This window comes from Equus asinus, chromosome 17 (genome assembly GCF_041296235.1).
Source record: "Equus asinus isolate D_3611 breed Donkey chromosome 17, EquAss-T2T_v2, whole genome shotgun sequence".
NCBI classification, from domain to species: domain Eukaryota; kingdom Metazoa; phylum Chordata; class Mammalia; order Perissodactyla; family Equidae; genus Equus; species Equus asinus.
In genome coordinates, this window is record NC_091806.1 from 46,870,504 (window position 1) to 46,897,992 (window position 27,489).

The following is a 27,489-nucleotide window of genomic DNA, read 5'->3' on the forward strand; positions in this document are numbered from 1 at the left end:
CCTCCTGTCCCTGCTGTCGGTGGGGGACGGTCCCCACTCGGCACAGCCCCCACTCCGCTGCCCGGGACACTCCAGCAACCTCTTGCAAGGGATGCTTTTGAAGTGTCAGTCGGACCTCGGTCCACCCTCCTCCCCTTCGCACAGGGACCTGAGCCAAGCCCCCCGAGGGGTCCCCTGGAACCGCCTCTAGCCTCAGGCAAGATGGAAGCATCTCTTCATGCAAAAGCTCTCTCCCAAGAGACCCCCCCCTCCCTGCTCCCTGTAACTTTGCCCTTCTGTTCCCTTAGGACAGTGTCCAGCTGAGGATCACCCAACTGGTGCTGGTCACCTCCTCAGCAGGTAGACAGCTGAGCAGGAGTCCTGAGCTCCGTCAGAACGAGGCCCGGAAACAGGTCATTCTCCGTGCATTAAAGACCTGACTTTGCAGAGAAGCCAAGAGCTATCTTTATCAGAAAAACAGGCCGGGCTGTTACTCATCCTCTCTCGGCACAATTATTGCTGAGGGTAATAACTGTTATTTATTGAGGGTCCCTTTGAGCCAGCCATGGCGCCTCGTGCTTCCTTTGCAAACATGTCACGCATCAGCCCAGGACGCTGCCTAGGCCACTGCCGGTGGGAATGGCTTATTTATTTTTCAGAGAAGTCAAAATCTTTGCCCAGGCTCGCTCAGCCGCTAAGGGAGAGCAGGATCCGAACCCTGATCTTCCCAATTCCAAAGTCAGTGCTTCACCTCACCATGTCACCATGGAATTGTCTGGAAAAGAAAAAATAGCCATCTGCAAGAAGGTCAGGGAAGGTGCTGAAACTTTCGAACGTGCCGGGTGCTGTGGTCCCACGTGGGCCGAGACAGTGCTTCAGTGTAAATTTCACGTGTCAATTTGCTCGTTGGTTGACAGCTCTTTGTTCGTCCCCACTGTGCGCGGGAACCGCCGTCCTCATGGGTGCTGTTGTGACCTATATTTTAGCCTCCCCTTTTTCATTTTTAAGCTATAAATAGATTTCAGTTTTTAGAATAAGGAGGGGTGTTTTTTTTTTTAGCTCTATCAGAAGAGATTAAACAGAGACAGGATGGAAAATAAAGTATATTTTAAAATAAACCAATGACTCGGTTCACGTTCTCCCCCGGAACCTGTGTCCGTTTAAAGCAGCCTCGTTATTTTAATGCATCCACTTCCTCCGCCCGCTCCCTCGGTTTTTCCCATGTTAAACGTCCGAGAAATCCCAGCGGCGAGATTTATTAAACACTGGCCAGCGGCTGGGCGAGGCCCCAGAACCAGGAAGGCTCCAGAAATGGAGTGAGAACCCCATAAAATGGTGACCCTGAATCCCCACCCTCCTGTTGCATCCCGGGCGGGCACCTCCGCTTCCCACCACGCTGACATCGAACACCCAGAGCGTGTGAACTGGATTCAAACCAGCGCTCAGCGGACGTTAAAACCGAGCTGCTGTCCGTCACGGGAGAGCTCGTTGCCCCCAAAAGCCCCGAACGCCAGAAAAAACGAGGAGAGAGAAGCAAGAACAGGTGCTGCTGTGTGTCCCTAACCCAAACTGAGGAAACGCCACTTTTCTCAGAAAAATCTCCCCTCTCCTGCCTCCTCTCTCCACTTCCTGCCCCTCTGACCTTTGGCTTCCAGGCAGAACTCCCAGAAAAAAAAACAAGGTTTTCTGAGACGGGTGGGTGGACGGCCTCAGGGGTGGGCGGGGCGGCAGCTTGCCCTCTGGGAAGTATTCAAATGGGGGTCGGTGTCCCCTTTAGCCTCTTTATTTTAACTAAGACCCCAGGAGGAGGGTAGGGACTCACTCTGGCCTCTTTGATGATGCTGTATCCTCCAGTACCTGCCACAAGGCCCAGCGCACAGTAGGGACTCAAATATTTATTGCATGAATGAATGAATGAGTGAATGGCCCTATAGATCCAATAAGAGCCTCTCAAAGGCGCCCCGGCCCTCACCCCTGGAACCCGTGAGTATCTCCCATCACAGTCACCGGAGAGTTAAGGCTGCAGATAGAATGAAGGCTGCTGATCAGCCGACCCCGAGATGCAGAGATTCTCCTGGACGGTCCCAGGGGGTCCAGTGGGATCAGAGGGTCCTGAAATGTGGCAGAGGGACGCAGGGAGTTCAGAGCCAGAGGAGATGTGACAACGGAGAGGCAGGGGTGGCCCGCCGTGACGCGTTGCTTGCACGGAAGATGGAAATGGGGCCACGAGCCAAGGATGCAGGCGGCATCTCGAAGCTGGAAGAGACGAGGACACAGTTTCTCCCCTGGAGCCTCGGGAAGGAACACGGCCCTGCCGATGCCTAGATTCAGCCCAGGGAGACCCGTGTCAGCCTTCTGACCTCCAGACTATAAGACACAGCTGTGTGTGGTTGAAGCCACAGTTTCTGGTCACTTGTTTCAGCTCCCCAGGACACTCGTGCCACATTAGGAGTTGAGGGTGGAGGCGTGCAGAGCCAGTCCCGGCCCTCGGGAACTGACCCATCGTGAGGAGCCTGGATGAAGCCAAGTCAGGTTGCTTTCTTCTCGGATGATAACACACGTGAGGAACGCCCCGGAGGGAGGTGCAGAGTGTAGCCCTCCCCAGAGTTAGGACCCTTTGGGTGGCGGCAGGAGTCCCTTCGCTTTCCTCCAGGAGTGGGCTGGACCGCTGCTGAGATGGCCGAGGCGCTGCCAACGTCAGGGCTTAGGGAGGTTGGCTTTTGTTCTGTTCTGGTTCTGGAGTCACAGCCTCGAGCCCAGACTGTAAGACGACCCATCTGGAAAGATCTCTGTTTATTTTAAGAAATGCCAAACATTTAAACCCTCACTAGATGGCTCACAATAAGAAAGCCTCTGTTAATGAATTCATGGAGAGCTTTCCTTTCCGGGATCCGCATAGGAGCATGTGTCTCTATCCCGGGCTGTCTGTGGGCTGCTGAGAGGAAGATGAGGAAGAAGGCTGGGCTGTGGTTAAAGTTTGTGTTTTAAATTTGGGGGAGGTCACCAGACAAAGACTGAACAGGAACATGTATGTGGTTCAGTGTAACCCATCTGTACCATTCAGGCGTGTTTGGGTTGTAAGTGACAGAAAACCTAATCCAGCTTCAGGCATAGCTGGATCCAGGGCCTTGATGTCGCCAAAGCTCTACCTTTTTCCATCTCTTGGCTCTGCTGTTCTTTGGCTTGGGTCTGCCCACAGAAAGACTCTCTCTTGGTGGCCAGATGACAGACACACCTCCTGGCCTCCACCCTTTGCAGCCCCAGTGGACAGCAAGCACTTATCCCCTGGGCCCTTCAGGAAGAGTTCCAGGGTTAGCTTTGATTGTCCTGACTTGGATCTGTGACCATCCCTAAATGAGTCACCAGGACCTGCGGGATGCTGAGCTGTGACTGGCCAGAAGCAGACCCCGTAGCCACTCCTAGAACCAGGGGTGTGCACGGCCCCTGAACCGTGGGCTGATAAGGGACGGTGGTGTTTCCTCAAGAAAACCAACATGCCAACAGCAAAAGGCAGGAATTGGAAGCCAGGCAGAGGACAGGCACTCAGTAGTCTGGGTCCACCCCGTAGAGAATAGCTCCTCTTGAGGGGTCCCTCAGACAGTGGCCAAAAGAAGTGTAACAACCAAGATTTTTCACACCTGACAGTCTGGCGCTGTGCCAAGAGCTCCACAGCACCATCTGCTTTAATTCTTACAACCACCCTGGGAGGTCGGGGCTCACGGCCCTCTTCCCGGTTCACAGAAGAGGAACCTGAGGCTCAGAGACGTCCAGGACCCCAGGTTCTTAGCCACCACCACTGCCAGCTGAGCTGTGTCTACCCAGGACGGTCACTACATGCAGAAACCCAGGCCACGCTGACAGCTGGGTCAGGGCTGGGTACACCCACGGCCACAGCTGCCTCCACTGGAGAGGAGGACCCGACCCCCACAGGGGCTCTTGGTTCACATACAGGGTGACTGGGCTGCTCTTCCCATCGACTGAGCTCGCGAGGCAGAGACCGCCGGGGGCCACCAGTGTCCCACCTGGCACTCAGAGGGCAGCAGGGAGGGGACAGCTGGCTGCAAGGACTCAGTACTGAAATGCTGGGCTTCCACGACAGTGGATGAGCATCTGAGGGTCTGAACTGGAGGGGGGGCGGGGGAGACAGATCAATAAAATAAAGGCCTGCCCACTGCCGTTTAGGAAACGAGACCGGCCAAAGCGGTGTTTGAGCTTTGGGCTCAGATCTGAGTTCCGTCCCCAGCTCTTCTCCTCACCACGGGATGACCTTGAGCAATCAGTTCATCTCTCTGAGCCTCAGGCTCCTCATCTGAACAAGGGTGGGTGACAGGACATCCAGCCCACGAGGTAGTTGTGAGAATTAAACAACACCCAAAATCTTAGCATCACTGATGTGTGGAAAGGACTTGATGTCTGCTCTGATGGTGGCGCTAGTGATGGTGGTGACGGTGGCGGTGATGATGATGGTGATGATGGTGGTGACGGTGATGATGGTGATGATGATGGTGATGACCCTGCATTCAGGTCTCTGCTCAAATGTCCCTCCTCAGTGAGGTGTCCCCTGCCACCTCTGTGTGACAGCAACACCCCAAATTGCACCCCATCACATATTTGCTTTGTGCTTGTCCTGCTGGTTTTTCTCCACAGCACCCATCACCCCCAGACACACCACGTAGGGTGTGTTCTATGGTTCATCTCCCGCACTAACTTGTAAGCCACGAGGAGGTGGGGACTGTGTTTCCTGGGCACAGAGGACACGGCCTCACACATAGTAGGCCCACAGTTTGTGGTTGGGTCAATAGCACTTGCCATTTCTGTAACCTGGAAATAAAGACAGAGATGGATGTTGGGGGCATGCTGTGGGTGCGGCCGCCCCCCTCCTTAGTGGGAAGACGGGAACGAGGGCTCGCCTCCCGTTGAACGTGAGTCAGCTCCCGCCGTGGCTGCACATTTTTAGACGCCGTTCTGAGCACACCATGAGAATCCCCGTCTGCATAATGTCATCTTGGCATTTGTGTTATTTTGAGTCATCGGGGTTTTGAACCTGTGTGTTCTTCATTTGTATTTAAAATAAAAGTTAAATACACCCTTGGGTTTAAAAAAAAAAAAAGTAGAGGGTATTTTTGTTTTTTAAAAAATAGATTATTTTGTTAAAAGTTAAAGTACTACCCGTTTCCCTCAGAAGAAATACGTCGGAATAAACAACCGTGCTCTTCGCTAAGGAGAGACTGATCTGTTTTAAAAGCATGTAAAAACGAAGCGTCTTTAAAGACGGTCCGTCACGTGGACCTGATGACTGATGACTAGCAGGCCGTGCCCGGGGGTCTCGTGTTTATTTTATGGGGGGGCCTTCCAGGTCCGCTCTCGCGCCTCATTTCTCTTTCCTCTTTTCTGTTCTCGTTTCCAAATTGCTGAGCCAAGATTGAGGGCAGGTATGTACGCCCTGAGTCCACGTGCATGAGTGTGCATGTGCATTGCACACGTGCTTGTGGAAGCTCCGTCCCAGGGTGGCTGGAACCCATCAGGGTCCCCACCTCTTCTTTGCCTTAGGTTGGGTTATTTCAAAAGCTTGTAAAATATGTTAGGATTTAGATTTTAGTCAAGTTGCCAATCCTCAATTGGTGCAGTGACATTTAGAGAAAAGCCTTGGTTGTGGGGTATTTCATTTTGTTCCCAACCAGAGGAACAAAGGCTGAGGGGCCAGTGTCTTCCTGTCCATACGGGCTCAAAGTTTCTAGAAGGCAGGACCTCGCTGGCTTTCCCCAGCAGCCCCCTGGGGCAAGAGCCCCCTGGAGCTGCTGGCAGGGAGGGGCGTCCCCACAGCTGGCCTTCACCGCGCCTCCCAGCAATCAGCCCTTTGTGACTCGGCCGATAGGGTGAAGGCTGTGGAGGTCACAGGTCTTGGGACAGGCCTCCGACAGTGTCCCGGGGCACCTCTGGGACTGGGGATTGGCTTCATGTGGCCACAGGAACAAATGACCACAGGCTGGTGACTTAAGACAACAGAAGGGTATTCTGTCATGGTGTCGGAGGCCAGAAATCGGAAGTCAAGGTGTCGCAGGGCCGTGCTCCTTCTGGAGGCTCCAGGGGAGGGTCCTTCCTGCCCTTTCCAGCTTCTGGGGCTCCAGGCATCCTGGGCTGTGGCTGCATCCCCCCTATCTGCCTCCAACAGCAGTCAGATGTCTCTCTGTCTCCCTCTTATAAGGATACCTGACAGCATTCAGGACCCACTCAGATGATCCAAGATAATCTCCCTGTGTCAAGAGCCTTAACTTCAGCACACCTGCAAAGTGCCTTTTCCCGTGTAAGGTGACATATCCACAGGTCCCAGAGGTCAGGATGTAGACATCTTTAGGGGCAGAGTGGAGAGGCTCTGGGAGCCCAAGGGACCGGCGGAGGGCAGGCTGGAGGGAGCTCGTGTTTAAGGCAGGAGGACAAAGACAGCTGAGGGTAGAGAGACACATAGGAGACCCTTCAAAGACCTGTCCGTCCTCTGGGGGGCCGTGGCCGTCGTCACACGTATTGGTCGAGCGTGCAGTCCAGTGAAGGAGACGGCAGGAAAGGACCCAGACAGCTGGAACGTCCCCTCGTGGTCCGTGCAGTAAAGGATGCAAACATGGGGGTCACCCTGGGTCAGGAATCAGGAAGGGACAGAGCAGGGAGAGGGACCATCTGGAGCCGCGTGGGCTAATGAATGGCTGGGCGAGTGTGAGGACGAGAAGAGACAGGAGAGCAGTTATCAGAAAGAGGGTGGAGGCAGGCAAGAGGAGGCACGTGTGTCAGGAGAAGTCGGGCATCTACATCTAAAGCAACGGGAAGCCAGGACAGAAGGACCTGGTGGTTGTGTCCTGAAAAGTCACTGAGTGAGGAGAAGGGGTGAGGTGGGGAGGAAGCAGGGAGCCAGAAGGGCAGGTGGGGATGCGGGAGGTGGGGGTGACCTGCCCAGGGCAAGGCTGGCGGACCTGGAGACAGGTGGGTGGATTTGAGGGGTCCAGTCCACAGAACCTAGCCAGCGGGGCCGTGGGGGTAGGTGGCCACAGTGGTTTCTGCGTCTCTGGTCGGGGGTGCCGTGTATGTACTGAGACAGGGCCGGCTGAGTCTGCAGCTTCTGCTCCATCTGGAGAAAGAAAGAACCCGTCCAGGATCCTGTGCATGTGTTTCGACCCAGTCAGTTCATTTGGGAATGAAACAGGGCCACTTTTGGTTTTTCAAGTTAGAAAGGTGATGTGAGCTCATTAGAAAAGGAAAAGGAAGGAAGGAGGGGAGGAGGCGTGGGAGGAGAAAGGAGGAAAGAGATGGAAGGAAGGGGGGATGGTGGGAGGGACGGGCATTGAAATGGTGCAGAAGACAGGAGGGAATGGCTCCCCAGGTGCAGAGCACAGCCCGCAGGGTCCCCTGCTCTCATCCGGACATTTCTCTGTGTATGTGCACACATAAGCAGAGCCCTTTAACGGCATCTCCTTCTCTCTCCGCCACTCCAGCCCAGCACGTTTTCGTCGGGGCCTGCTGGATACTGGGCCAGGGGAAGGAAGGAGACTCAGGTGGCGGGTATCCAGGAGTCGAGCTCCGTGCTTAAAGCTGGGTTATTGCACTCAGTCTTCCCTCATCCCTGTCCAGGGACCCGCTCGTCCCCATTTTACTGGCAAGAAAACTGAGAGTGGGAGAGAGGAAGTCACCTGCCCAACGTCATAGAAGGTGCAGATGGTATCAGACCAAGCTTTTATCTGGGGCTCCAATAGGTGCTCCAAGGAGAGTCTAGATCAGCAAAACGTGCTTTCCTTCACTCGTTCACTGAGTCATTCAATGAATATGTGTTCCTCTCCTGCCTATGAGGACCTGGGGGATGCGCAAATAAGTCCTTCCTTAGTGCCCCTGCAGACTCTCCCATGGGTCTCTGACACCGCATTGCTCCAAGATGCTTTGTGTGTCCTCCAGTCTGAGACATCCCCAAGGCAGGAAACAGCTTCTCCTCTCTGTAGCCTCCCACTTAGCACAATGCCTGGAGTATGGGAGATGGTTAGCAATGCTTTGTTGAATGAATGACGGATGGGTGGATGGATGGATGGATGGATGATGGATGGGTGGATGGATGGATGGTGGATAGATGGATGGTGGATAGATGGATGGATGGATAATGCATGGATGGATGATGGATGGATGGATGGATGGATGGATGGTGGATGGATGGATGAATAATGGATGGATGGATGGATGATGGAAGGATGGATGGGTGGATGATGGATGGGTGGATGGATGGATGGTGGATGGATGGATGGTGGATAGACGGATGGATGGATAGATGCATGGATGGATGATGGATGGATGGATGGATGGTGGATGGATGGATGGATAATGGATGGATGGATGGATGGATGATGGAAGGATGGATGGACCGATGGATGGATAAATGCATGGATGGGTGGTGGATGGATGGATGGATGGTGGATGGATGGATGGATAATGGATGGATGGATGGATGGGTGGATGATGGAAGGATGGATGGACCGATGGATGGATAAATGCATGGATGGGTGGTGGATGGATGGATGGATGGTGGGTAGATGGTAGGTGGATGGATGGATAGATACATGGATGGATGATGGAAGGGTGAATGGATGGACGGATGGATGGATGATGGATGGATGGTGGATGGATAGATGGATGGTAGGTGGATGAATGGATAGATACATGGATGGATGATGGAAGGATGAATGGATGGATAGATGCAGGGATGGATGATGGATGGATGGTGGATGGATGATGGATGGATGATGGATGGATGATGGATGGATGATGGATGGATGATGGATGGATGAGTGTATGGGTGGAGGATGCCTTGCCTCCAAGGAACTTACAGTTGTATGGAGCAGGGGTTGGCAAACTCTTGTCCAAGGGCCAAATATGGCCCCCTTCCTGTTTTTGTAAATAAAGCTTTATTGGCACACAGCCACATACATTCATTTATGTATCATCTGTGGCTGCTTTTGCACTGCAACAGCAGAGTTGAGTCATTGCTACAGAGACCAGATGCGGAGTCACTCCATGGGCAGGTGACCTGTGCAGTCACACAAGACCCTGCACTTACAAGGGCTCCTCGTCACCATCTTGATCATCTGCTGTCACCATCTTTAAATTCTTCATTTTTTAACCAAGGGCCCTTCATTTTCATTTTCCACTGAGCCCCATCAGTCATGTAGCTGGTCCTCCCCGTATGACCCACAAGGAGTGAAATAGTTACTGTCTGGTCCTTTACAGAAAAACTTGGCCAACACCTGGTCTGGAAAATAAGACAGGCACCCAATTCAGGACAAATTCAAGGCAGAAAGTGTTGCTTGCCGTTCGGGAGGGCAGGCACGGTGTCTCAGGAGCTCGAAGGGCAGAGAACTCCCTCCCAGCCGAAGGAGCCAGAAAGCTGCCCGGCCCTGGGTACCTGCAGCGCCCGGAGGTTGGGCGAGGGAAGCAGATGTGCACAGACCACGAGGTCAACTCGGGGGCCAGGAGGGAGAGTCCACTTTTCCTTTTCCCTGATCAATGCACTGTCCAAACCCAGCATAAATTATCCATCATAAAACAAAAAGGAAGCAATTATGCATCAATTTCTGCCCACCTCCTGGCATTTCTTTTGTCGTCGCACCCACAAGCTGGGGTGGTCTCCACCACAGGAGGGGGCTGCTGAGGCACAGCTTTTAAGGACAGACCTGGACAAAGCTTACACATCAGAAAGGAAGACTCGAGAAGATGACCATGGAGCGAAGACGTTCTTACCAAACCGCGTGCAGAAAGAAGTTACCGTCTCAGCACAAGCAGTTGTTTAAAATGTTGGGGCTTTTGCATCTAAGGGGCATAAATTTAAAGAGGGGGAACCAGAGCCAGAGACGCTCCAGCCGTGCGCAGTGGCCCAGAGCCCAGCAGAGAACCAACAGCTCCATCAATATTTGCTGAACTGACGGATATATTGTTCTTGTCGAATCCCAGACCAGGAAGCAGCAGGCCAACGGGATCTAGCGGCCACACCTTCCTCTCTCACCTGCGTGGCCTAATGTCGGGCCCTTGTGGGACTCAGGGCTCTTAGATGCTCTGATGGCTGGGGATCCAGGGGACCAGACCCCCTCAGCTGAGCCTCCTGTCTCTTGGTGAGTTCCTGAGCGAGCTGTGCACGGAGGGAGAGCAGCAAAGGGGAAACGGGGTTCCCCTTTCCAGCCGGCCAAGGGCTGTGCCCCCACCAAGCTGCCTGCGCCTGGATGGGTGCAAGTGTCTTAGGTCCGGGTGTACATGAGCCTTGCATCCACTTCCCAGAGACTTCCTCACCAGCTGACGGCTGGCCCACAGTTAGGAGAACACCCGAGGGCTGAGCATGTCAAGGGAAGACCACAGGGGCAAGTCCTTCCTCCACTCGGGACATTTTCACTTATTATGACGCTGCTGTGTCAGTGTCCTGGGGCGGCTGTAACAAATGACCTCAAACCGGGTAGCTTAAAACAACAGGAATTTATTCTCTCCCAGTTCTGGAGGCCAGAAGTCCAAGATCAAGGTGTCACAGGGCCGCGCTCCCTCCGGAGGCTCCAGGGGAGGGTCCTTTCGGCTCGTCCAGCTTCTGGGGGCCCCGGGTGTCCCTGGGCTGGTGGCCGCATCGCTCCTGTCTCTGCTCCATCTTCACACAGCCCCCTCCTCTGTGGGTCTGTCCTCTGTGTGTCTGTCTTATAAGGACGCCTGTCAGTGGGTTTCGGGTCCACCCAGATAATCCAGGATGATCCGTTCTCAGGATCCTTAACTTCATTATAGCCTCAAAGACCCTTATTCCAAATAAGGTCACATTCAAGGTTAACACATGGGCGTATCTTTCGGGGGCCACCGTTCAACCCACTACGCCTGCCCACAGGTAAGTGAGGCGCGGTCCGTGACTCTTCCTCTTGGGGATGGAGGTGGAAAGGACTGAGGGCCCTCCCCCTCCCGCGCCGGCTCTGGCATTTGGCTATGCTTTGTCGTTGGCGAGCTTTCTCTCCCAGAGGCCAGGAGCCACGTCCTAGGCACGTTCATGTCCCCGGATCGAGGGCAGTGATGGGCGCTTTGCTGGCACTCAGTAAATATCTGTTCAGTGAATAACTGAATGAACCAATGCACAGCATGTGAGGCTCCTCGCGTCCCTCGCCTGTCACCCCTCCGGCCCCCTCGTCCTCCCTAATAAGCAGCACCCGTCTTTCCCGGATCCGAGGATGGCGCTCAGAGTTCTACCCTCGGGACCCTGGCTTAAGCGTCCAGGCCTATTTCGCTCCTCCCGATAGAGATGCGTGGCAGGAGGAGGACAGACGGGAGAGGCCCCTGCGGACTGCTCGGTGGGGCCGGGGACCGTCTTTGGAAATAGGGGTCTGGGGCTCCGGAGGGAGGTGGCAGCTGGAGAAGGATTTGTATTTGGGGATAATTGATGGAGGGGGTGGTCAGGACGATGGGGGAGACGTGATCACTCAGAATGTGCAATCTGGGGGGGAAGAGGCCCAACCCTGGGACCACCCACATTCAGAAGGCAGGCAGGAGGGAAGGAGCCGTGCCAGGCTGAGCCTGGTGGCCCTATGGGAAGAACGTGTCTTTGAAAGTCAAGCCTGGTTCCAACCTGCCTCCACTGCATGTTAGCTGTGGGACCTCAGGAAAGTTACTCAACCTCTCTGAGCCTCAGTGTTAACTTCTGAAAAGGTTGTTTGAACACTTGAAATAATATACCCAAAGCACGTCATAAAACAGCCGCCAGACGGCACGACAGGACCAGCTGATGTTTGTCGAGTGCTTCCTAGGTGCTGGGCTCTGCGCAAGAAGGTTACTACCTCATAATTCAGTACTCACTCAACCTTGGGAGGAACACAGTTACTTCCCTTTGCAGATGGGGAAACTGAGGCAGTTAAGAAACTTGTCTATGGCCATAGAGCTTGTCCTGGGCAGAGTCTTAGATTCTAACTCCAGGAGAAAGCAGTGGATTGTTCTTGCGATGCAGAAGAAGAGATGAGTGAGAATGAGGATTAAAACGTGACCGTCGGACGTGGCACTTCAGAGTTTGGTTAAAGGGTTTTGACCACGGAAGCAGGTCCTGATGATGGGGGAGCGGGACGTGAGAGGATCCAGAACCACGTGCCACGAAGGCTGGTCAGTAGAAGTGGACAGAGCCACCTTGAGAGGACGCAAAGCCGTCTGAAGGCCAGTGCCCGGAATGAGTCGTCCCTGTGGCCTCAGAGAGCAGGACGTAGAAGAGTGAGCAAAATGATCAGGAAGCAGTCAGCAAACGTTTCCTGGGACGGGGAAAGAACTTTCTAAGCATCACAGCTCAGGGAGCTCTGTCAGCAGAGATGTGCCAGGAGCTCGGCGGGGACCTGGTCCAGGGGTTCAAGCATCGAATGAATCGTTAAAGTCGGGGGGCTCTCGATTCCCTCACAGCCCCGAGACTCCAGGAGCTGTATGCTTTGCCTGCCCCCCCTCCATATATGGCATTTGGGGACAGGGGACGCTGACCCCAGATTCCCCTTAAATCACAAGCAACACTCGCATTCACATCACATTTCAATTTGTCTGCAAAAAAAAAATATTGATTTTGTGAGTGCCACTTTGCAGTTGCAAATCAGAGAGTGCAAGTCAATTAACGCTCTCCATGAACCCTGACCCCTCCGTCACAAAGCACGTCTGCTCCTCGTGACCGTATTTGCCTCTTTTCACTCAAGGTTTAACCCCTGGGTTGACGTCCTCGATCTTCCAGCCTGGCGTTTACAGATGGAATAATGAGATTTGAAATTTACCTTCACACGCGCCCGACGGTTTCGTCTCCGTGAAACACCCGTCTCAGCGATGAAATGCACACATATTTAAGGGACTATTAACGTTGCCGGGTTTCCTCCAGATGTCGGAACTACTAGAAACAGCATGAAAAGAAAGTGGAAACTCAGGTGACCGCTACGACATGTGTGTAAAGGAGAACAAAGTTAAGGGTTAGCAGACTTCTCACCAAAACGTATGTGGTCAGAAGACGTGAAGCGACATCTTTACCATACTGAAAGAAACAAGTCACCCACCTACAATTTCTGCTCAGCAAAAATATATTTCAAAATGAAGGTGCTATAAAGACTTTTTCAGAAAAATAAAGAGCTGAGAGAATCATTGCCAGCAGATCTGTACTGCAAAAAAATGATAAGGAAATTTCTTCAAGAAAAAGGAAAATAATAATAGATGAAATATGAGTCTGCACACAGGGATGAAAAGCACCATAATTAAAAAACAATAACAAATGTGTGAGTTCATATAAAAACACTTTCTTATTTTTTTTTTTTTTACTCCTTAAAAGATAATTAAATATTATAGCAAAATAGTAACAACGTATTATGGGGTTTGTAACACATACAGGAGTAAAATGTTATGTCAACAGTAGCGGAAAGGATGACAGGGGGAGAAATGGAAGTATGTTGAAAGGTTCCTAAACTCTATGTGAAGTGGCAAAATATTATTTGAAAGTAGACTATTCTAAGTTTAAAATGTATCTTGTAAACCTAAGAGCAATCACTAAAAAAAAAGTAAATTAAAACAAAATGATATAACTGGTAATCCAATAGTGGGGATAAAATGGAATTTATAAAAAATGCTCAGTTGGTTCAGAATAAAGCATACATACACAAAAAAACAGGTAGCAGGATGGTAGGTTTGCACTCCCCTTTATTGATACATTAAAAGTAAATGGCCTACACACTCCATTTAAAAGGCAGAGATTGTCAGTTTGGGTCAAAACAACAAGTCCTAATTGTATGTTGTTGACAAAAGGGACAGGAATCACCTTGAAGGGGCTCTCAAGTCTAGAATGATGGGAGCATCAAAATAAATAACATAGCAACAGATTATAATTCAGCGAGTAAAATAGAAAGCTATGAATCCACAGGGAGAGAACGAGAGAGAGGAAGGGAAGATTTCCCTTCAATTGAATATCAAATTGTAAACACAGAAGCAGCTAAAGCTGTTGATAGTGAACGGTTGATGAGGAACCGGGCATTTACATTAGTCATAAGGGGTGGGGAAAAGCTGCTAAAGATGTTATTGGAATGATGACGAAATTTGAATATAGATGGTGGATTAGACGGCATTGCATCAACGTAGAATGTCCTGATTTTGATTATCGTACTGTGGTTGTGTAAGAGATTGTCTTTATTCTTAGGAAATGCAAACCCAAGTATTTAGTCCCCAACTTATTTTCAAAGGGTTCAGGAGAGAAATAATCTGGAGCTATATATAGATGGAAATAGAGTTAGAAATAGAAATGGACATGTTGAAATTACTCAATATTAAGGCTTTTTTCAAAATGGAGACAAACCAGTACTTTGGAACTGTCTCTTCCTTTTTCATAAGCGATGATTCATCCCAAATGTGCTCTGAAAGCAGAATTTCTGGAACTGGCTGGATGTTGAGAAGCTGTGTTCATGCAGAAGAAAGCAAATCTGAAGAATAAGGATGTCTGAGAGCAAAAGGTTCAATAGTCCCCCACTTGGCCCTATAGTTTCAAGACTGGGACACTGTCAAATAGCCGCCAAAGAATCGGTCACCGTCCTCGGCCAGGCTGCCAGGGCAGATGTCCAGCTGCCAATCAATTGATGGAGCTCCTAATTCACCTGCGTGTGAAATTGAACATGACTTATATGACAGATTTTTTTTCCTTATCATATGAGTGGGATTTTTAAGGGATGAGCTTTGCTTTCTAGAACTCTCTCCTCCTCCCACTCTCGTCCATGTGATAAGATTTCTCCCCAAGAAGGAAAACAGCAGAGCCAGAACACCGACTGGCTGCAGATCGAAAAGAGAACTCCTATGTGTGTGATACTCATGCTACAGACATCCAGACAGAGAGGGAAGCAAGCTGGTGAGGTCTTTGTTCATTTGGGGACTGGCCTTTGGAGGAAAAGGGATGCCCCTCGCCCCACCATCCAGTCTTGTCTCGCTCTGGAATATGTGATGTCAACTTAGATGACTTCAGAAACCAGGCGCCCTAGAGGGACACGGACTTCATCTTTGAGTCAGTCTGGCTATAATGCAAGCTTGCGTGGGCCGTGCAGGGAAGAGAAAAAAATTCTGCGTGCATGAGAAAGATGCAACGAATAACCATGAAGAGAAGGCGGAGCTCACTGGGTTCAGCAGAAAACACCCAGTGCTCGCCCGTGCTGCCCTGCCAGCTTTCTGTTCTTGTAAATGGTGTGACAGCACATGTGGTCCCCCGTGGAGCAGTTTACGGGTTTCTTTCTATTTATTCAAGAGTCAGCCTGCCAAGTGTATGGGTGGCACCCAAAATAGCTGGTTGTCACCCCACATCCACCCAAGACGCCCTCTCTGGGAGCCCCTTAACAATGCATGTGGTCTGGGGTCCTCGTATTCCAGAGAGCTTAGCAGATCTTACCTGGTCAAAAGAACTCAAAGAGAAGGCTAAGAATATCGCAAAGGCACATCGAACGTTTGGAAGATACAAACGCAACATGGCTTATTGTTATCTCCAGCTTCAGCGGGACTGTGGCAATTTAGAAATGGCCGATGCCAGGTCCCTGGGTCAGAAAGGACCAGAATGAGCTGGAGCATCTGGTTGTACCAGGTGGCAAAGAAGTACTCATAGCTTAATGGGTGGGGCAGAAAGACACAAGGGCTCCCCTTAGCCAGGAATGAGGCCACAGGAGCATCGTGAAGAATAACCATGTCATGTGGCATCCCAGATGGGATCCGGGCACAGAGAAAGGACATTAAGTAAAAACGAAGAAATGAAAAAAAGTGAAGTATGGGCTTTATTTAATAATAATGTATCGGTATTGGTTCATTAATTGTAACAAATGTACCCCACTAAGATGTTAGTAATAGGGGGACCTGGGTGCCAGGTATATGGGAATTCTGTCCTGTCTTCTCAATTTTTCTGTAAATCTGCAAACTATTCCGAAAACCAAAAAATAGTAATAACTATGTGGAAAAATAAGAATAATGGCCACAGTACATTGAAACATATCAGAGATAGAAGAATCTTTGAATGATGAGAGAGAGAGAGAAAGCTAATGTGTGAGGCCAAGACTTGAGAGAGGATGAAGCCAGAGAAGGAGACCAGAACTCTTCCTCTGCACTTGGGTTGAGGGAAAATAAGCCCGAAGAAGGATTCTGTTAAGAATAACTTCTGTTTACTTTTTGGGTCTCCGAAGACTTTCTTCTCAAACTGAAAACAGAGAGAAAGGACAAAATTTTCTGACAATTGTTTGAATTATAATGACATTTTCTTGTCATTCGTCGTTCCCATGACACTCTTTAAGGTCATTTTGATGATTACGTATAAAATGGTCATCATAAAAAGGACCCAGGAAAACTCCGGAGTGAAGATCTGGGCATTGATGGGAGCAGCCCCTGGGCGTAAAGATGCAGGATGATGCTTTTTGCACCTGAGATCCGGTCAAAGGGGAAAAAAAAGGAGAATGGAATTTCCGCTGGAGTCATCAGGGTTTTATAAGAACTACATTTATAGGCGGTTTCTGGCTGGTATGACACTTTTTGAAACAAATTGTATCTTTGTGGAATGAATGTTTTAAATAATAACCAAAGCCAGTTTCCAGATACGCTCCAGCTCGGAGGCCTCCACTGCAACCTCCTGTGCAAAAGTTACACTGACGCTAGGTATCCAAATTAAAAATAAAATAACTTTTCCAAATATTTTGGTGAAAATAGAAACTTTCCGTTTTATGAGATATTATTTTTGTCTTCCATCTGCACTCCAAGTAAAACAAAATATTAAGGCTTAATTCCATTTTATTTCAACTGTTTAACTTTGCCCCTGAACCTTCAGATAAACATTTACCCAATGGCTGAACTCGTGGGTTTGGATTTTTGAAACATAGTAAACATTTCCCTATTTAATAATCTATCTAGTTTCTATAAACTGTATCAATTTATTAGATGTTTTAGCTTCTTTTAAGGTTGAATAAAGTTTAAGGTTCGTGCAGAATATTTTTTTAAAGATTGGTTTATGTTCTTCTCGTCCCCATCTTGCTCCAGAAATGGTGTGCAAGCCGTCTCTGCCTGGGTTTACTCAGGTTCTCGAGGTCAGGCCGGGAGTGGGGTGCGCCTTATTGATTAGATGTGAGTAGGATTGACTGGCAGGAAATCCAAGACTTGAAATAAACTTTGTCCTTAGTTTTTGTTCTTTCTCCCTCTCTCCCTCCTTTTCTCTCCTTCCCTCCCTCCCTCCCTCTCCCTCCAGCTCTCCCCTCGCCTGCCTCTCCCCTTCCCCAGAGGTGGGCACTGACTCCAACTTACCTTTCCGGCCCCTTAGAAGCTGTTTGGCGCTTGTAGAGACCTCCAAATCGGCAGTTAGATTCTGCTCATCAGGAAAGGATACGCCTGGGGGCCTCGCCGCCACACCAGAAAGTGGACCGACGGGATTCTGGTCGGGACTGCGTTTGCCAGCAGAAAACAGGTTCTTCTGGAATGTCGAGGGCTATGCCTGGTTTCTTCGGATTTCTCTGCGTGTCCTGAGAACACCTGGGCACACGCTCCCCGGACAAGCAGGATGTGCTTTCTGCCTGAACCACGACTGTTTCTGGCAGCAGTTACCATCGGTGACAGCCTCTGATCGATCTCCACGGGCTTATGTTGGAAGTTGGCTGTGACACCTGGGAGGTGAAAAGAAAGGTCTAAAAGGTGCCAACAGCCCAGCTCAGCAGAGTAAGCGACACCCTGGCATGAAATAGGACCGGGGCCTCGGCTCCCGAGGCCTGCGCCTCCCACCGCTTCCCACGTCACCCAGCAGAGGCCGAGGGCGTTCTGGGGACCTCCTGGCCTCCTGTTTTGGCTTTGCGGTTTCAAGCCCTCACTCAGCTGTTTACAACTGGGCGACATTGGCCAAGTTACTTTGCCTCTCTGTGCCTCAGTTTCCTCATCTGTCAAACGGGGATAATAGTCCCGATTTTCACGAAGGTGACCAAAACGATGGGTAGAAAGCGCATGCCCATCACATAATTGGTACGGAATAGACGCTGGTTCATGCATTGGTTCAGCAGGCGGTGCTTTGAGGCCCTACCCTGTTCCAGGACTATTATGGGCACCGTGGATGGCTTTTTTAGAATATTTCTATTGAATTTACCTCACTGGACAAATGCTAAAAGGTAATGGTAGGGAAATCCAATCCAGGAAGTGAATGAATAAATGGATGAACAAATGGATGAGTAAGCAGTATGTCCACCTAGCCGTCTACCAGTATACATGCTCTCTGTGTTTTAAGCAACAGATGTGGCCCCGGGGCTGTTTGGGGCGCGATTCCTCCATCCCTGTGGGGGACAGACCTCACCCTGGGAACATGAGTTGAATGTTACGTGGCGATTTTCCTCCTGGCCCCGGTCCCTCAACATGGAAACCGGTATCCTGCCTGGGGTGCAACTTACATAAGGACATAAGTAGCAAATCCCTGACAGCTGTGATGACACAGCTGTTTCTGCACCTGTGACAGGTGGGGTCCGGATTGTGTGGCTGTTGACATAGATGCCCTGGGAAGCGCAGGCCCTGGGGAGTGCAGGGCGCGCACCTCGCGTGTGGGCAGCTCCCAGAGCTGCAGGCCAGCCTGCCTTACCCCCCATCCAGGGGCCACGGTGCCTGCTTGTGCCTCACACGGGGCCCCCTTCCTCTGGTCCCTAGTGAGCCCCACGTCGCCTCCCTCCGGAGCCTTCTCTGACTCTCTCCACCCCTAGTCTTTCTCCTCTTTCTCTGGTGACCTCGCCTCCGCCCCCCGCCAGGTATATGGTATCCACGTCTGTACCTTGCCTGGGAGTTGCTGCTCCATCATCTGTGGGCCTTGGTCTTCCCTCCTGGCTGCCTTGAATCTCCGTGGGGCAGGGCCCACGCGTGGCACCTTCTGCCTCACAGACCATCAGCGCTGACGTGACTATGTGCCCGAGGCTCACGGCTCTGCCTCCCTTTAGGGATGATTACCTTTGGAAAGGCAGAAAGGACGTGGTATTTGAAGGCAGAAGACCTGGGTGTGAATCCTGCTGCGCCATTCACGAGCTGTGTGACCTTGGGCAAGTTCATTCACATCTCTGACCTCAGCCTCCTCATCTACATACGACGAGGAGACTATCGGGAATCCGGCAACAATAAGAGAGGGAGTGTCTTTGGAAATTCTTAGAAGGATAGAGAAATCATACGTGGCTGATCACTGACACCAGCGTTAACTGGACTCACCTGTGCTTCCAGAACCTACCATCATGTTACGAATTTTTATTTGGGGGGAACCTTTAGTAAGAAGTGAAGCAGACTATAAAAGTGCACAGATCTCCAGATCATAGTTTGATGAATTTTCACATTGTGGATGCACCCGATAATCACTGCCCAGATTGAGCTCCCTGGGAGCCCCTCCCGATGCCCCCGGCGTTACCTCCCCGCCCCCCGCCCAGCCTCGCTGTGCATTCAATTTGCCCTCCCGGACTCGGGGAATTGTGGGGTTTGGGTCGTTTTGCTTGCCTTCCAGCATTCTGCTGCGTGTATGGTGGGATCTGCCTGTGGTTTTCATTTGCATTCCTCTGGGGACCACTGGTGGCGTCACCATCCATGTCACGTGCGTCCGGGCCATTCGGAGAGCCTTTGTGGCAGAAGTGCTGGTACAGGATTTTTTTTTTTTTTTTTATGGGGTTGTTTGTCTTCTTCCCTTCCTTTGCCAGAGTTATGTATGTATTTTGGGTGCAGGTCCTTTGGGGTATGGATGTATCGCAAATATCTTCTCCCCCTCTGTGGCCCACCTGTTCACTTGCTTAATGGTGTCTTTGGCTCAACAGAAGTCCTTCAGTTTAGCGGAGTCCAATGTACCAATCTTTTCCCTCATGGTGACTGTTTTCTGTGTCTTGTTTAAGAAATGTCTGACCCTCCCGAGCTCACGAAGGTAGTCTCCTATGGTACCTTCTAGAACTTTGTTGTTTTACTTTCCGTATCTGAAATTGGCTTTGTGTATGGTGTGAGGTAGGAGGTCAAGGTTCACCTTTCTCCCTGTGGCTGTCCACACCATTTATTGATCCCACACCATTTATTGGAAGGACGATCCTTTCCCCTAGTGGCAACTTTGCAGGAAGTCAAATGTATAGTATATTTGTAGGTCTGTGTCTGGGCTCTGCTTTGCTCCCTTTGTCCCTTTGTCTGTCCTTGCACAATACTTTGTTCAGTCTTATAACTTCTTCTTATCAGCTAGATGAGTCCTCTAACCTGCTCAGAACTGTCTTTACGACTCTCAGCCTTTTGCATTTCCATATGAGTTTTAGTATCGGCTTGTCCATCTTCTCTCTGTCATACACACACTCCTGCTGACATTTTAATTGGGATCACACTGAATCTGTAGATCGACCTGGGGAGAACTGACAGCTATACTGTACTGAATCTTCCAATCCACGAACACAGGAGGTTACCCCCCTCACATACGTCTTTAATCTCTCTTGGCGATGTTTCATAGTTTTCTTTGTTGAAGTTGTGCCTATATAATTCTTTGATGCTATTTAAAAAGGCATAAGTTTTTTAGGTTTTGTTTGTTCCTGGTATATAGAAGGGTAATTGACTTTTGAAGGTTAATCTTGTATTCGGTGAATTCATTTATTAATTCTCATAGTTTATCTGTGGGTACTTCTGGGTTTTCTCCCTTCAAAATTACAGTCTGTGGATAATGTCAGTTTGATTTCTTCCTTTCCAATCCATAGGTTTTTCTTTGTTTTTCCTGCCTTATTGCCTTCCTGAGACCTCCAGTACGACGTTGAATGGAGGTGGAGATGGCAGACATCACGTTTCAGCTCCCAGCTCAGGGGACGCTCTCAGTATTTCACCCTTTAGTTGCTATTTGTTTTAGATTTAGTCATATAGGCTGAGTTTTTATCATAAACAGGTATTAAATTTTACCGAAGGCTTTTTCAGCACTTATGGAGGTGACCACTTGATTTTTTTATTTCATTAATTTTTTTTTTTTTGAGGACGATTAGCCCTGAGCTAACATCTGCTGCCAATCCTCCTCATTTTGCTGAGGAAGACTGGCCCTGAGCTAACATGTGTGCCCATCTTCTTCTGCTTTATATGTGCGACGCCTACCGCAGCATGGCTTGCCAAGCGGTGCCGTGTCCACACCCGGGATCTGAACCGGCAAACCCCGGGCCGCCAAAGCGGAATGTGTAAACTTCACCCTGTGCCACCAGGCCAGGCCCTATTTCATTAATTTTTAAATATGACACCAACCTTACATTCCTGAGATCAATTCCATTTGGTCATATTACCCTTGTTAATGGAATTATCGTGTTAACATTTTTGTTTGGGGTTTTTGCATATATGTTCGTGAGAGATATTCTCCCCTCTTGTAATGTCATTTTAACAGATTAAAGTGAATTGGGAAGCAGTCCCTCTTTATTCCTGGACAAGTCTGTGGAAGAGCGGTGTTATTTCTTCCTGAAATGTTTAGAAAATTTCCCCAGTGGAGCCGTATGGACCTGGAACTGTCTTTGTGAAAAGGACACTAATCATACATCAAATTTGTCTCATAGATAGAGGATGGTTGGAACTGTTTATCTCTTCTTAGGAAAATTTTGAGAAGTTGTGTTTTTCTAGAAAACTGTCCATTTCGTCTAGATTTTCCAATTCATTTGCACCCAGTTTTCCCTAATGCACTCATGTTTTTTCTCTAGTGTCTGTGGGGACCGTAATGATGCCTGCCTCCTCGTTCCCATTAGTGATCATTGTGTCTCCCTTCTCTTCCTCCTCTAAGAGAGGCCCCACTCAGGACCCAGTTCTGCACATGTCCTGCTCTGGGCCTCCGCCCCCCTCCTTCCATGGGGTGAAATCTGTGAGGCCAAGGGCACTGCCCACCTTGAGCCCTCACCCTCCTTCTGAGACCAGGCTTGGACACTTGGGGCCAAAGATCCCCACCCATACGGCCCCCAGTCCATTTCCAGAGCCTGCACGGGCCTGTTTCCTGGACCGCCCGCTCAAAGGCAGACCATGGGCGTGCTGTGAGGACCCCTTGGGCAGCTGAGGGGCAGCTCTCTGCGGGGCCGCAGCCAAAGCTTGGATGTGCAGGCTCCTCATGGCACAGGATGATGCCAGGGTGGCAACGGGGTGGGGGGCGCAGGCCCCATCTCCCGTCAACCGTCTCATGGCACAGATCTCCAAGGGGTTTATGACTTCTAAATTTGAACCTGACTTTCTCTGTTGTGCAAAGGTTTATTTCTCAAAGTAGGAGGATGGAAAATATTTTAATAGTTCGTTAGCTGGGTTTATAACTTAGATATATGGCGTCCGATCTGCTCTTGCGAGGGGCAGGCCTGGGTCTGACGGGGGTGGATCAATATTATTAGTCTTTTCAAAGAACTAGCTTGTAGTTTCGTCCGTTTCTCCATGATGCCTTTGTTTTCTAAATCACAATGTCCATTCTCATCTTTACTATTTGCTTCCTTATACTTGATTTACTGTTTGATTTGCTGGTTTTTTCCTAGCTTCTTGGTACACACACATAGATCATTGATTTTCAGCCTTTCTTCTTCTTGACTCTGTGCATTGAGGCCTATACAATTATCTTCAAGCACAGTTTTAGCTACCTATGGTGATATGATAACGTGACATGGGATATCATATTATCATTATGTCCAGTTCAAAATATCCTCACATTTTCACTGTGGTTTCTTTTTTGGGCTATAGATGATTTAAAAGAGCATCACTTAATTTCCAAATGTTTGGGGATTTTTACAGTTGTCTTTTTGTTATTGGTCTCTGTTTGTTTCCACTGTCATCAGAGGACAAGAGTTCAGTCCTTTGAAACGTGCTGAGACAGGGGCCTGTGCAAAATGGGTGGTGTGTGCTTGAGAAGAATCTGTATGCTGTAGTTTCAGTTGATTTTTTTGGTCTGAAATTCTATCATTTACTGAAAGAGTTCAACTTTGTTAAACATACAATCTATGATTGAGGATTTATTTCTTATTTTAGTTCTGTCAGCTTTTGTTTCATGTATTTTGAGATACATATAATTTAGAATTGTTATATCTTTCTGCTGATTGACATCCGATTGCAAAACACCTGTTCTTATCTCCTGGAAAACTTCTTACTTTTAAATCTACATTATTCAATATTAGGATAGCTGCACAAGCTTTCTTTTTATCGTATTTGCATGGTATGTATTTCTTCCATCTTTCAACTTGTAATCATCTGGGTCTTTATCTTCTTCTTCTTCTTTTTTTTTTTTTTGAGGAAGATTAGCCCTGAGCTAACATCTGCCGCCAATCCTCCTCTCCTTGCTGAGGAAGACTGGCCCTGAGCTAACATCCATGCCCATCTTCCTCTACTTTATATGTGGGACGCCTACCACAGCATGGCTTACCAAGTGGTGCCATGTCCACACCAGGATCCGAACTGGCGAACCCCGGGCCTCTGAAGTGGAACGTGCGCACTTAACTGCTGCACCACCAGGCCACCCCCATCTGGGTCTTTATCTTAAAGTGTGTCTTCTGTAAATAGTATAGAGTTGGAATTTTAAAAAATCTAGTCTGATAACTTTGTCATTAATTGGACTTTTTAACCCATTTATATTTAATACAATTATTAATCTATATCTGGGTTTCTACCCATCATCTTGCTCTGTATTCTATTTGTCCCAGTTGTTTTTTGGATTTTTTACTTCTTCCTTTTGGATTAATCAAATCTTTTTTCAAATCTAATTTCTCTCCTATTCCTAGTTGTACATTCCTCTATTTTTCTTTCTTTCTTCTTTTTTTTAAAGATTGGCACCTGAGCTAACATCTGTTGCCAATCCTTTGTTTCCTTCTTCTCCCCAAAGCCCCCCAGTACATAGTTGTATATTCTAGTTGTGGGTCCTTCTGGTTTTGCCATGTGGGATGCCACCTCAGCATGGCCTGATGAGTGGTGCCATCTCCGTGCCCGGGATCGGAACCGGTGAAACCCTGGGCTGCCAAAGTGGAGTGCAAAAACTTAACCACTCAGCCACAGGGCCAGGCCCTATTCCTTTATTTTTCTTCACGTGGTTGCACTAGAAATTATCAGATGCATTCCTGGCTTTTTAGAGTCTTTCTTAAAATAGAGCTTTAGCCTCTCGCTTTTGGACAATGTTGAACCTTAAATGCCTTCACTTCATTCACTCCTCTTATTTTTGTCACGTATTAATTCTATTTATATTTTAATCCCATAAGACATTGTTACTGCTATTTTAGACAATCACTATTCATTTAGATTTGCCCACTTGTTTCTTCTTTCCAACATTCTTCATTTCTTTCTGCTTCCACTTGGGGTTATTTCCTTTCTGTCTGAAAAACTCCCTTTAGGGTTTCTTTCAGTGGGGGCTTACCAGCAATGAATTCTCTTAGTTCATTTGAAAAAAAATCCTATTTCACCTTCGTTTTTGAAAGATACTTTCTCTAGATATAGAACCCTAAATTGGCCATTGTTTTCTTTCAGTAATTTAAATAGGCTGTTCTACCATTCGAGGCTCGTGCTGTTTCTGCGGAAAAGTCAACCATCAGCCTTATTTTTGATCTTTTGAAGATAGTGTCACTTTTTCCTCTGGCTGCTTTTAAGATTTTTTTTCCTTGTCCTTCGTTTTCGCCAGTTTCAGTGCGATGTGCCTAGATCTCACCTCCTTGGTGTGTCTCCATCTGAGGTTGATAGCACTTGTCGTATCCATCATTAAACACGGCCTGGTATCTTTCATCGGTTGTGGAAAATTCTTGACGGAACTCGTTTCAAATATCGCTTCTGCCCCCTCTCTCTCTCTTCTCTTTCCCCAGAACTCCCACTGCGTGTACGTTAGGCATGTTCACCCGAACTTGTGTGTCTCCCGTAGTCCCTTCTGCTTTATGGCCTTTTTTATCTCTGTGCTTCAATTTGAATATTTTCTCCTAATCGATGTCTCTTCCAGTTCACTGATCTCTTCCCTTCTCTCTGACCTGCTGCTCTTTCAAATTCTTGTTTCTGGCCTTGGGATTTCCATTCGATTCTATTGGTCAATTCCAGTTCTCTCATGAAATCCTCCGTCTTTTCATTTATCTTCTTCAACACATTGGCGTCTGTGTCTGAGAGCCCCCACCGTCTGGATCTGCTGTTGGTCTGTCTCTTGGGTCGTCTGTTTGTTTGGCTTGATTTTTAATTTCTTGGCCCTACCTCCTGGCGCTCATGATAATTTTTCACTGAACCCTGGACGCTGTGTGTGAAGGTGGGGTGGCCCCGGATGATGCTCGCTTCCTCCAGGGCAACTGCAGCTTCTCTGGCAGGCAGGATATGGGCAGATCCGCTTGTTTCTGTGAGGGTTGGAGAGGATTTGGGGCTAGAATTCAGGATTTGGGAAAGGCTGGTCTCTTTCCGGACCCTGAGCCTTTCCGAGTCCTCAATTCAAAGCTGGAGAGGTGACCACCACCCCCACCTCCTTGGTGGGCCCTGAACTCCAGTTTTTGCTTCCCCGGCATCAAGAGACTGAGGAACTCTCCGGTTGCCTCTGTGCCCTCCTCACTCCTCCTTTCTGCTTGATTTCTCAGCTGCCCGGCCCCGGTCCCAAACCTGGCTGCCCTCTGAGCCCCTGGGGGTGGATGAAAATGTGGGAGCCATTTGGGAATCAGCTGAGCAGAACGTGGAGCTCATTTCTCCATGGTTCCCTTTTTTTCTGGGACCTCAGCCCTCGAGTCCTGTCTGCCTTGGTTCTCCTGAAAGCCCATCCAACACCTAGGTTTTTCTGGTTTTGCGTTTGTCTTTAACCAGCCTCTGCATTTGATCTTGGCAGGAAGAGGACTCCGACAGGGTCGCCACTCTGTCGCGGCCAGAAGCAGGGTTCCCCACTTTGCATCTTAACGGCCGCCTCTTGCAGCCTCCTGCAGGCTTAGAGGGGTGTCCACTCGGAGGGTGGCTCTGACAGCTGGAACTTCAGACCGACAGGAGAGTTCCGGAAAGCCCGTGCTTGGGGTCATGTAGTTAGGGGAGGGTCCCTACCTCTGTTGCTGCCAACTACATGACCTTGAGCAGCTTCTGGACCTGCCAGGACCTTGGCTTTGTCTGCCGGTGGGTCTAATGGTACCCGCGCCGTGTATTTCACAGACTGTGTGAGGATGAGCCATGCGGGATGCAGCCAAGGGAACTTGGAGAATAGAGAAGTGACTCTTTTTTTTGTTTTTTTTCATAAAAAAGGTGTAATGGGCCCCAAATATAGGCACAGAGTCAGGACAAGAGCCGTTTGCTGTGTGAAGGTACCACACCCCTGATAGACATTTAGAAAGGTCTGCAAAAGATGGCTGTGCCCCAGGAAACCTCCCCGGGGGGCCCATCTTCCAGAAGACCCTGGAGACACTTTCCCAATGAGCTGAAGCTCCCCCAGCGAAGCAGAGCGACTGAGAACTGACATGCCCTGGGGCCGCGCTGTCTGCCCAGGTCAGGCTGGAGCGAGGCTCACCGAGGGGCCGGGGTTGCCTTCTCTCTGGAGCCTCGTCCAGCATCCCCACCTCCGGGCTCCCCTTGACTCCGTGCCCAGCTCCAGGAGGGGTTACTGGTCCCACACATCACAGCCACCTGTGTGCACATCTGTCCTCCTGAGACTAGGCGGGTCCCAAACCTGGCTACCCTCTGAGCCCCTGGGGGTGGATGAAAAATCTCTGAATGTCGGGCCCACATCTGGATTTTTTAAGGCTCCCCAGGTGAAGCAATGAGTATCTGGACCTTCATTTTATAAATGTTGGTGGAGACACTGAACATCCCTGGGATAGGTAACTGCCCTAAGCCAGAGTGTGCCTGGTCCTGTGTTTGTGGAATGAAGGCAAGGAGGGGATGGAGGGAGGAGGGGGCGGAGCGGGGAGGGGGGAGGGGGAGGGGGTGGAGTGAGGAGGGGTGGAGAGGATGGGGGAGAGGGAAGGGGAGGGGGGAGGGGGAAGGAGAGAGGGGGAGGGGTGGAGGAGATGGAGGAAGGGAGGGAAAGGGAGCAGATGGGCAGGGAGCACTCAGTTGGAAGGCCGGGTCCCGACTCCTGGACCAGCCCCCCCAGGCCTATCGGAAAGAGCCCAGCCCCATGTGGTCTGGTGACCGGTGGCCATGCAGCAGGAGCACACGTTTCAGCTGAGATCCCCGCCTTTCTAAGAGGGCACTAATTTCACATTAATGCAGGTCTTACCACGGGCCACTGCCCTTTGGTGGGAAGCCCCTCCCGTCCCCGTGTCCTGTGTCGCACCCGCTGTTTCCTGGGGGTCTGTTAGGCATGAAAATGCACCATGTGACTCTCTGAAGAGGGGGCATCTTGTACCCCACCCGCCCAGTCCTTCAGACCCCACTGTTCTGGAGCAATACAACCTGGTCATGTCAAGTCTTTTTTTCCCTCTTTTGGGCATTTTTTGATGAGTCAAAGGCAGCTTGCCACCAACAGCAAGGTCTGACGTCGCAGGTCCGCATCGGGCCCTGGGCTTTCCCATCCCTCTGTTCTCAGAGGTTCAGATCTGTACATCCTGCTCTGTGGATTTCCCTCATTCTCTCATTTCTTTCTTTTTT

General features: G+C 49.7%; 1 protein-coding gene and 1 long non-coding RNA gene across 11 annotated transcripts in view; one reads left to right on the top strand and one right to left on the bottom strand.

Annotated features, from left to right (window-relative positions):
- ANO1 (anoctamin 1) overlaps positions 1-27,489 on the top strand; it is a 165,992-nt gene that overhangs the window by 44,762 nt on the left and 93,741 nt on the right. The gene's annotated exons all lie outside the window — the stretch shown is intronic.
- LOC123281989 (uncharacterized) lies at positions 10,448-17,401 on the bottom strand. Its single transcript, XR_011495217.1, has 3 exons — positions 17,269-17,401; positions 12,756-12,868; positions 10,448-12,254 (listed from the first exon to the last, which is right to left on the bottom strand). It is a non-coding gene; the product is annotated as an uncharacterized lncRNA (long non-coding RNA).